The sequence below is a fragment of the Corylus avellana genome, chromosome ca10, assembly GCF_901000735.1.
Source record: "Corylus avellana chromosome ca10, CavTom2PMs-1.0".
In the NCBI taxonomy this organism is placed as follows: Eukaryota; Viridiplantae; Streptophyta; class Magnoliopsida; order Fagales; family Betulaceae; genus Corylus; species Corylus avellana.
In genome coordinates, this window is record NC_081550.1 from 6,609,301 (window position 1) to 6,621,216 (window position 11,916).

An 11,916-nucleotide genomic window follows, 5' to 3' on the forward strand; every position below is an offset into this window, starting at 1 on the left:
AAAGTTAACCATTTAAAAAATATTATATTTGGGATTTTCCAACATTCTTAAAGTTTCTTTGATTGTGATAGAAGCTTAGTTGAGATGAGTTGTGTTCAGTATCAATGTTTCTTTTGTCAAGAATCCACTTAACCAGCCAGCCCTCCTACCAAGTTGCTGATTCAAACCTACATTATATAACCTCTGTTAACAAAAGAAAAATACTATAACATCTGATTAAAAAGACAAATAATTCAAATGACAATTATAACCAAAATCTTCCTACAACTATAGTGTTTCTTCCTTCCATTATTTATTCAACCACTCAGCCCTCTTAGGAAGTATCAAGCTTGACCTCCTACAATGAATATGTGGAGAGAATCTTTAAACTCATAGTCGGTGATACCCTTATTGGTGCAATCACTTGGATTTTTGCTTTCTCTGACACTGCTGTTTGAAATATACTTCCTAAGAAATACCACCACAAGCACCCAAAAATAAGAGCTGATCGGGAAAATATAAGGCATTTCCTTGGTTGAAAAATTTTCAACATAGGAACCCTCACACACATTTACCAGAATGTCTCAAAGAAAATAAACCATAGACAATATTTTCTACCTTTTCAATAAGCTGTAGATTTAAGGTATTTTCCACAATCCATAAAATCTGGCATAGAATATGTTCAGACTGCAATGCTTCAGCCCATGTAATACATTCACCACTTTGAAAACCCAAAGTTAACAACCTGTATCAGGAAATATATAGATTTAAGAAAAGCATACAGCATCTGTTTGAGTCTGTCTCAAAACCACTAATGTTAGCGACACAAAACTATAAATGACACGACTGATGCAACATGCAAGAAGAGACTCGGACACTGCCGCTTTGCTATTACAAAATAATGAGTGTTCTACTTTAATAGATAGAAAGAAATGTGTATTCTTTCAAAAAGAGGGAAAAAGTGAGAAATGTCATTTCACTATGTATGGTTATTGTTCGCAAATGGACAGAAAGCAGAAACAAAGGTTGATTTGAAAGTTTCTTGCCAGAAGAAACAAGGAATACCAAGAAGAACAAAATTAAGAGCAAAATAATCCAGGATAGGCACAATGAGACTTTATGCATGTATGCTACAAGTTACTACTTAATAGGTTAGAAAGAATGAAACACTGGCAGATAGTATAATAATAAAACCAAAATCTGAAAAGTTTTCTCAAATGATTGACAATTGGAATAACGACCGCAAGAGTATGTATTACCGACAAGCTTCACATAGACATTGAGCATCGTCTAGAAATAATTGTTCCACAATTATCTCAACCAATCCATTTGTAGAGACTATATGTTTCAACAGAACTTCATGGCAGGCAAGGTTTCCTATAATTCTGAGGCTAATCTCCTGGAGCAAGAAAATCAATCAGATCCACAGTAAACAAGTCTCTAAGACCTCCAGGTTAACAATTTTCCAACTACAGAAAACAAGTTAACAGAGAAGGAATGAACATAAGTTCATCAGGCAAAAAGAATTTTGCAACAAAGTTGAAATGTGGCTCACCTTAACACGCACAGATTGGGAAACTAAAAGGTTTGCTAAAAGTACTTCCAAGTACGAGGTTTTGTACCTGCACAAGTATCTTACTTAGATTGCAGTACGACAGATTTCATAATCAGATCTCTAGCAATAATAACAAGACAAATCATAGTTCAAAACCTAGTTCAAGGAAAATAAATGATTTTTGGGGTGCTTGCAAAAGAGAAGGGTGGTTGGAGGTGGAAACCTAAAACAATATGATTAATCACGTCTTCTAATAAAGTGGCAATGACTGCTATCTTCATCTCATGATCACAAGCATACCCAAGACTTTAGAGGGGATATGAGGATTGGTGCTAGATTGTACTTCCAACTGGATAGTTCTTTAATCAACTTTTTATTTGAGTTACAATAGCCTCATTATATCCAAAATCCAGAATTAAGGTTGATATGACTTGACATGCAATCAGAATAAAAAAAAAAAAAAAAAGGCAAAAAGCAGCATCGAGATTAATTGTCAATTGAAGGGAAAACTTGAGTACCATGAGCTCTGCATTAGTTTTACTTGCAGAAAGATCCCATAAAATGCAACCATACTCTTCCCAAGCCTCTTCTCCTGATGATATACTAGGCTGATCAGATCTACGACATGACTCTTCATCTTCTCCTTCTTGTCGAGCATGTTGATCATAATCCCCAACAATCTTCATGCTCTCAGAGTTATTATTTGAAAAGTTCAGAATTTCATCTCCAGAGAGAGAAGCTGAACATTCTTCCACATGACCAGTATTTTGTACTTGATTCATGTCAACACGTGCATCAACGCCAAGAGAATCATGGTTATTACTTGCATCAGTTGGTAGAAGTTTCCGTATCAGAGAGATTATATAACTAGGATCAACTGTAGTTGAGATGTCAAACAACTGCACAACAGAAAGAAAAAAAAAAAAAAAATCATTGGTAGACATTGTTGACCAGGTACACGTTATGTTAATGCTCTTAAAATGAATTTATACATTACATACACGTACGTATTTACGCATATATGGGCCGGGGCCGGTGTGGACATGTATTATCAACGCTCTATCATTTGCTTTATAATCAGAGTACGGAAGAAAACTATGGTTATTACCACAATCAAGAGTTCCCAATTTCAGATTTCAGCCAAGTTGAGTGCATATGGGAAAATTTATGCAAGCATATGAGCTTTAGTCACAATGTACTTCACATGTATTGTGCCAAAAGTCAGCCAAATCATATTTGAATGAGAACCAGCATATATCTGAGCTGCAAATGGATTTAAAAATGAATATATTTGACAAACAACTGGTACCCACATCATCGAATGCCCTATTTAACCTGTTTATAAATCAATTAGACCTCAAATACAACCAAAAAGAAAGGGCCAAGAACATTGTGAGATTTTCCTAGAATTGGCAAAATTTTCGCTGAACCATCAAACAGAATCGTCACTATCAAATAGCGTGACAAATGAACCACTAAAACCCTATTTACATACACTTAAGGTCCTAAGAGAGAGGGAAGAGAAAAGATAAGAGCTAAACGGAAAAAAGGAACAAAAAAGAAACCAAGTGAAATCAGAGCCGTTGATTGCAACCTCATCAGGCGGAGCAGAAGGGTGATGTGCCGGTGCATCAAGTTGTACTTCCCCTTCTTCTTCTTCTTCTTCTTCTTCTACAAGGTCTGGTTCTAAGTCGAGCGCCATAGCCTTAACTGTGCGGAATACCCACCAGCTTAGCGGAGCTCTTCCTATCCTTTCTCAAATTTCCCGGCTTTCACTACTTCATAGAGCTTTTATGTATATAGTACATTTAGAAAGAAAAAATAAAATAAAACAAAAAACAAAACAAAATAAGAGGAAAAAAAAAGTGAGAATATATGATAATTTTTTTTTTTTTTAATCATAAGATCAGTCATAATTTTCTTGGCATAGATGATCTTAAGTTTGAATTTTGATGCAAAAACAAGTATCAAATCTATATTTAAATGGTTAAATTTATTATTTGAAAAATAAAAATTGGAATGGAACTATAGAAGAGCTTCACCCACCAAGGCCACATGTCCATCTAACACTTAATTTTCATTATTATACACAAATAGCCTAAGGGAATGAAAACAATTGGAATGAAATTATGGAGGTTCAGCTCGCTAGGACCATCAGCCCAAACACAAACACCATCCGGAAAGCACTAGCAAGCTCACCAAAACACAACATTGCATGAAGCACACATCAAGAATGGAAACGTCATATCCAGCAACCAGGGCCGGCTCAATGGCTAGGCCACTGAGGCGGTTGCCTAGGCCCCCAGTTAGTAAGGCCCAAAATTTCTTTAAATTTTATTTTAACTTAAGGCCTAATTTTTTATTTTATTTTTTTTTAAATAAGGCCCAAAAAATTTTCCCATAAAAATTTAAGGCCTCTAAAATAAGGCCTCAATATAATAAGCTCATTGTAAAATAAGACCAATTAACCAAAATATATATATGCCACGTTAATTTTTTGGGGCAATCAGTTAAAAGTTAAATTTAAAAGTCATGAAACAACAATGAGAATGAAAATAATAATAATATTATTAAAATATAATAATATTATTAAAATACATATTATTTAATTAATATTTAAATATTAAAAAAAATAAGGTCCAACTTCAAAATTTCGCCTAATACCCCCAAATACATTGAGCTGGCCCTGCCAGCAACCATCCTCTATGAAATGCGATGTATGCACCCACTTAGGACATACAATTCACTAGAGAAAAGCGGATCAAAATCACCAGCACAGGCAAAGGTCAAATTAATGTCCGTCAGGCAACAATTGCCTTTTGAAGGCTGTAGCACTTCAGATTTTAAAAGTCTTATTTTATAGATATTAATTTGATGCTATGATTATATTAATATTCATATTAAGCAATGATGTTAATTCTTGAGGAATTTATGATATTGTATGAATGGTAATTGGAGATTGGTAGGTAGAATAGTATAGGGTAGGTAGAATAGTAAATGGTAGGTATAATGGTGAAATAATAAATGAAGGGTAGAATTTTGTAAATGAAAGGCGGAATAGTATTTGGTTTTTTTTCCTATAAATAGAGCTCTTCCCCTTCACAATTTTCACCACTCATCTCCTCTCCCTTCTCTTCCACATATTCTTCCTTCTTCCGTTTTCTACTCGGTCTTTCTTCTTTCTAAAAGTGTTTACACAAAATAGAGAGAGAAAGGGTGAGACAAAGTGTTGCAAGAAAAAAAGAACACGAGAGAGAACGGACTTGAGAAATTAGTTTCAAAAGATATACTAGTGGCGTTAGTCAGATTGGAGCAACTAGATCCTTCAGACCACTTTTTAGCTTCAATCTATAAGTAAGTAAATTTACTACCCCTTCTAAAATTACTTCATGTCATGCTATTTATACATTCTTGTATCAAACTGTAAATGATTATTTTATTTACCTGTCATGGAGATATGTTGCATGCATGAAGGATTTCTAAAAGAATTATTTATAAAGTTTCTACTTCTTTAAACGCTTTCTAAGTACAACAAGTTTATATTTGCAAAAGTTTTCATTTTGAGAAAAAAAAAGTTGAGAAATGATGATGATTATAAGAAAGAAGAATGATGATAAATCCTCCTACATGTTGCCCTAAGATGCATCAAAAGAAGTATAAAGAGAAGTACAAGAAATGAGTTAAATGTTTATGAAATGAGGGCACATGTATGGAGGAGAGTATTTTTTGCCCCAAAATAAGTAAGGATGAGAGGAGTTCAGTACCGATACTCGGATGGAGGCGAAACCACCCAAGGAGGCTATGCAAGAAGATGGTATTCCATCAACAGACCGTTGAGTGCACCAAGAAAAGAGTTAATTGATGGTCAGGCATGACTGAGGCAACAGTTCAGTGCCATGGTCACAAGGACCTGTAACCCTCGTACACAGGGGTAATAGTCATGGGCCCTAATATGAGAAAATGATAGTATAATTTTAACGATGATATACTATGATGATATTCAACGATGATATACTATGATGATTTACAATGATGATTTATAACGATACATTATGATGATGATTTATAACGATGATTTATGACGATGATCTATTAATAGATGTAATAGTACGTATATGCTACGGAAGATGCAACCGTACATACATGTATTATTATGGCTGAATGTACATGTATTTGTGAAAACAATTTTCAAAACTGAGAACAAGGAGCAAAACTATTTATGGTTGTGGATTTTACTTGTTGGACCCCTTTGGGCTCATTTAGTTTTATTTCTTGTTTTTAGGTAGAAAGGACGCTGGAATAGGAAGCCGGAATGGGGGCGGAAATAATTATTAACTTTCAAAGTCTTTTCATATCAGTTATTGTAATAATATGATATTCTGCAACTGAAGTTTAATGTTTACTAATTTTTCTTGTAATAAAATCTCTTGAAGAATGTTTTATACATTGATCGTATCCTCTAAAATCAAGTACTCTGATAGACTTTATAGATCTTTGCAAAAGCTTTTGTGGTAAAAGAAGAAAAGTGGCAAACTCAGCCTTAACAGGCTGGGGATGTTACAAAGGCACATGACATAAACGATACCTCGACTATATAATGTCAGTAGGGGGCTAAACCAGGTATGCTATTATCCTGTAATCTTCATCTCTCTCTCATTTTAACCAAATATGTCATTATCCCCAAATCTTCATCTATCTCTCTCATTTGCACACCCTATGCCTTTACTGACTTAAGTATTGAATGTAGTGTTGTTGCCCCCCTCCCTTCTCCCCGTAGGGTTGCTCTGACGTTTGGTTGTCTTGTAGGAATCCCAGATTGAGGGCTAGGCGTGGATGATTACTGGTTGATTTTCTGCATCAACAAAAATAAAAATATGATAAATAAATCCAAATTTTCTTGGAGTAGTAGTCCCACTGCTACAAGTATGGGTTTTAATGTAAGTTCACAAACAAGTAGAATTTTGTTCATAAAAATATTAGAATATAAAATGACAAAGTTTTATTAAACACTCATGTGCATTTCCATATGTTATTAAAAGGACACATGTTTTTTTTATAAACTAGGTTGAAGGAAATTCCCTCAACCCAGTTGGGAGGAAAATTATGTCCAATATAAAATTAAATTATCAAAATTATTTTAAAAATTAGGTTAATTTTTTTATTAAAAAAAAAAAATCAAGAGAGATTGGCAACTGACAACAATTTTTTTATTGGAGAATTCTTCCAATTCAGTCTATGCATTTGTCATGTCTTTCTTAAGAAAAGCACGTAACTTTTTAATTAACATGTGATAAACACATAATGTTTTAATATAATTACTATATGTTGAACAAGACATATGACAGTCTTACGGCATCAAGCGTTTTAGTAAAATAATTTCAGTATTTTTTTGGTATATGACTGCACTTGTAAAATTTGGTCAACAGTAAATTTTTTTTTTTTTTTTTTTTTTTTGGGGGTTTAAAAAAAAAAAGGGAAAAGAGTTATAATGGAACAAAAATCCAAAAATGGGTTGGCTTGTCAACAACAAACCCAAACAAAAGAAACAATGACAAAACAGAAAACATAAATCAAAGAATGAGTCATTAAATGATTCCAAATAAACCATAAACGATCCAATTCTCTATATCTTGGGCAAAAACCAAAAAAATTGCCGCATAAAGCCGCACAAGTACCAAAATAGAGGGCGCGGGCATGGGCATGACCATGGTAAAACCCTTCAACATTAGGGGATGCTCTCTTTATTATTTTAGCTATTAATAGCCCTGCGCTTTTGTCTTCTTAGTCTTTTGCTAACTGTATTTTTTATATTAGTTTAACTTTTTATTCCTTTCAAAGTTGGAATGCTTTGAAAGTGTCTCGATGTGCCAATTTTAAGGCACATGCTTAAGCTTAATGGGCAACTTCCAATCATGTCTTTAGAAGCATTCCCATAGGATTTCCAATTCTCTATTCCATTCGGATAAAAAATGAGAAAGATTTTCCCATGTAACATTTTTCCTTATTCAATTAAAAAAAAACCCCTTCAACTAACCAAACCCTTAATGCGAGAGATGCGTGCAAACAACTGAATAAGGGTATAACTTTCGAGATACCCTTTAACCTTACCCCAACCCCTGGTAGGTAACAACAATAACAATCACCGGAGAGGTGGTTAAGGGAGAGACGACATTGTAAAAATAAAATCTAAAACAAAATACAACGAAAAAACAAAGGAAAAAAAAAACATAAAAGCAAAGGCATGGACGGAGAGAGGAGAAGTGAGAAGGTAAAGCCAAAGCCATTCCTTCCTCCCCATAAAAGGCACACACGGCGGTGGAAAATTTCACTGAGGAAACGGCTAGAATTAGGGTTTGGTGAGAGCTTTTATCTCTTAAAAAAAAAAAAAAAAATAGAGAGAGAGAGAGAGAGAGAGAGAGAGAGAAGAGGCTAAAAATTTAATAGTAAAATATTTTTGCTGCTTTTTCTTTTTCTCCAATAAGAACAATGACTATCATTTAGAGTAATGCTACATACCCATTTTTTATCCCGCTCACATATCACTAATCCATTCATATATCACTGGGCTAATGTGATAGTACCCATCAATTTTTGAATAAACCTTTATTAAAAGAATAAAAAATCAAAAGATTAATGGGCGCCGCCACATTAGCTAAATAGTATGAAAGATGAGTATTTAATTACTCTATGATTTAATCTTAGAGAAATGCAAGAAACTCCTAATTGGATGAGTAAAAGATAAAAAAAAAAAACAAACATTTACCAATAGAATATATCACCTTGGTAATAGTTTTCTTAAAAATAAGGAGAAATTTCACTTTAAACCTTTGAATTACTGCGCATTTTGAGAAGACCGTACAAATTTAAAAAACTCTCAATTTAACCTCATGAACTTTCAATTGACACCCTCCGTCAGATTCAACCGTTAACCCCTAACGAAGGTCCCTAAAAACACCAAATTACCCTTCAATTTTCGTTTTAAAAAAAGGAAGAAGGAAAAATGGGTCCTAAGGTGACCCAACCGTAGGTCACCTCACAACAAGCATTTGGCTCATTAGCGTCCAAATTGTTAGCGGCGACTACTAAAAGTTGCAGCTAATGGTAGTATATTTGTGGCGACTTAAAAGTCACCGCTAATCTTAGACGCTAAAGAGAAAAAAATTAATATTAGAGTCGACTTTTGTGTCGACACTAATAACTCGCTTGATGTAGGAGAAAATTCACAAAACGGTTATTTTAATTATGCATGTGTGTTTTAATTTTCCTTTTTAATAAGGACTAGGTTTTCCCTTTTTCCATTAGGATTATATTTTCCTTTTTTAATAAGGATTGAGTTTTTCCTTTCCTATTAGGATTTTTTTTCTTTTCCTATTAGGATTTGTTTTCATTTTCCAATTAGATTTGCTTTTCATTTTCCTTGTTAATTTAATAGGTGCCTAGCTTATATAAAGGCATCTAGTCTTTGTTATTTTTCAATTTAGTTTATATTATCAATTAAATTTGAGTCTTTTAAAGTTATTTCTCTGTTTGCTTATTTGGGGTAATTAGGGACTTTCTCTTTCCTATTTGTTATTTTCTCTTCCTGAATTCCCTTTTCAGTTTTCAATTCTTAATTTTTGTTGCTATTATACACTGTCAAAACAATCTTAGTTTTGCCCGGCATCAGTTGGTATCAAAGCTTAGCATCTTCTTGGATGAATTTTTTCATGACTTGTGGTCATGGTCGACGTGGACAAGTTCCGAATGAGGAAGTCCCTTACCATAAGCGCAGTATACAAGACTTGATGATTGAGGATTTGCAAATGCAGGTTGCAGAGTTAACCCAATGTCTAGCTGCGCAAAATTTTGAGATGTATTGCGATATTGACGGTCGCAATTTAAAATCCAATTTTGAGAACCCGTTTCACAAGTCTGTTCTGGTTCGAGAACAACATGTTCGAGATGAGTGGCATGAAGACTTATGCTTCAAAGTTGAGCTTCAAGAAATGTTTGGTACTCTCCATCCTTAACTATTATTAGCAAGTCTCAAGCCCATCTACCAAATCCATCTCATGTGGAGGGGGAAGATAAATTTATTGAGAAAGATTTTTCGGTAGATTGGGTCTCACCATCGATCTATGACATCTATCATGACGAAGAGGATTTATTGAAGGAGGTAAGTTTTGTGCTTAATATTGAAAATTTTATTGAAGAAAATAATAACTATTACGTGTTTGATGAAAGCCCTAAATTTGAAGGGTTTAATTTGAAGGTTGAAGAAATCGGTTAAGTGGATTTTCTTGGGGTAGACAATGCTTTATCCAATTATCTTGATGATGGTGGTTTTGATCAGTTTTATGTGATAGATGAGAATATTACGTTTAAAACATAAGAGAGGGAGATCTTCATGGCACGTGAAAGGGAAAAAATAAGTGGACTGCATGTGAAGATCGCATTATCTCAACTTGTTGTAAAGAATTTTCAAGATTATACTCACATTCTTGTGGTAATTAAGGGAGTGTTATTTATATCGGGATGTTACATTATTTTACTTTTGAAGAGAAAGGGATGGAAATGATTGATTAGTCATCCGAAAGATCAAGGCAAGAACCATCATAATGCGAGGATGAATTATCTCCAACCCGGCAAAGATGACTTGAATTCGAGGACGAATTCTATTTTAACACGAGGAGACTGATGCAAAAGAAAATTCACAAAACTATTATTTTAATTATGCATGTGTGTTTTAATTTTCCTTTTTAATAAGGACTAGGTTTTCCCTTTTCCATTAGGATTATATTTTCCTTTTTTAATAAGGATTGAGTTTTTCCTTTCCTATTAGGATTTGTTTTCCTTTACCTATTAGGATTTGTTTTCATTTTCCAATTAGGTTTGCTTTTCCTTTTCCTTGTTAATTTAGGAGGTTTCTAGCCTGTATAAAGGCATCTAGTCTTTGTTATTTTTTAATTCAGTTTATATTATCAATTAAATTTAAGTCTTTCAGAGTTATTTCTCAGTTTGCTTATTTGGGGGCAATTAGGGACTTTCTCTTTGTTATTTGTTATTTTCTCTTTTCTTGAATTCCCTTTTCAATCTTCAATTCTTAGCTTCTGCTGCTATTATACGCTGTCAGAACAATCTTAGTTCTGCCCGGCGTCATCGCTGCTAGTCTTTCATAGGTTGGGTTGTAAAACTAGAAACTATTAGCAGCGACTCAACTGTCACCGCTAATCAGGAGTCCATAGCGGCGACATTTAAATGTCGCCCTTGATAATGGTCAATAGCCATATATGCACTGCTATTGACCCTTATTAATGACGACTTGTGAATGTCGCCGCTATTGACCCCTTATTAAGAGAGCATACCTAGTAGACTTCCTATAAGGGGGTCTGTTCCCTATGTGTAGGGAATATGTCAAAAAAATCACAAAAAACGTCTCATAGGAGACTCCCTAAATGAACCTCAACCATGAAGATCGCTACAATGAAACCCAAAATATAGAGTTTCACTATTTCAATCCTTATGATTATTAAAATAATAATAATAATAATAATAATAATAAAATGTTTCTCTCTCTTCTCTCCTCTCATATATATATATATAATATATAATATAATTAAAAAAATAAATATTTTAATGATATAGAGAATAATTAAGGGCAGCGATTGGGGTGTATTTTGACATAGGAAAGTAAAAAGTAGTTTAAATTCTTAAATGTAGGAAAAATGACGAAAAAGCAGCTGAAAATGCTCTTAGCGGCGACACAAATGGGTTGCTACTAATAACACTACATAATATAAAAATTAAAATTGAAAAGACATCCTAATGACATATTATGAGAGCTGGCTTTTTGGGGCAACGTTATTGACCTTCCATTTATAATAGAGAAAAAATATTTCTTTTATATTAATTATTAGTTAAGTTATTTATTTTTCTATTTTCTATTCTTATTTTGTATAAAAAAAATAAATATTTATTTATTTACTTTTCACAACTAGTTGGGAAGGCACGTAAAAGGCACATGCTTAATTTCTGGTGTTTGATTATAGTAGATATATCCTTATGTTTGATAATAATATTTGTTTATCGTTATGAAACATTTATTGAAAATTCAGCACCACTTATAAAATTATTTATAACATGAATCTTTGCATAATATAATTTAAATTTTTACTCAACTTAACCGATAACACAATTACAAGAGAACTAATCATACTGTTTTGAACATACCATCACTAACATAAAAGGTGGATTTGAGGATCCTCAAATCCAACGGCTAACTCAAAAATTAAAAAATAATAATAATAATAATAACTTTTAGACACCTAAAATATAGGAAACCAAGTCCATAAATTGATTAACTCACCCAAAAAAAAAAAAAAAAAACACTAAATTTTATCAAT

The 11,916-nt window shown here is 33.3% G+C and overlaps 1 pseudogene; it reads right to left on the reverse strand.

The window, feature by feature from the left end:
• The window catches only part of LOC132162824 (uncharacterized), an 8,681-nt pseudogene extending 5,369 nt beyond the window's left edge, over positions 1 to 3,312 (reverse strand).
• Between the last annotated feature and the right edge of the window lie 8,604 nt (positions 3,313 to 11,916).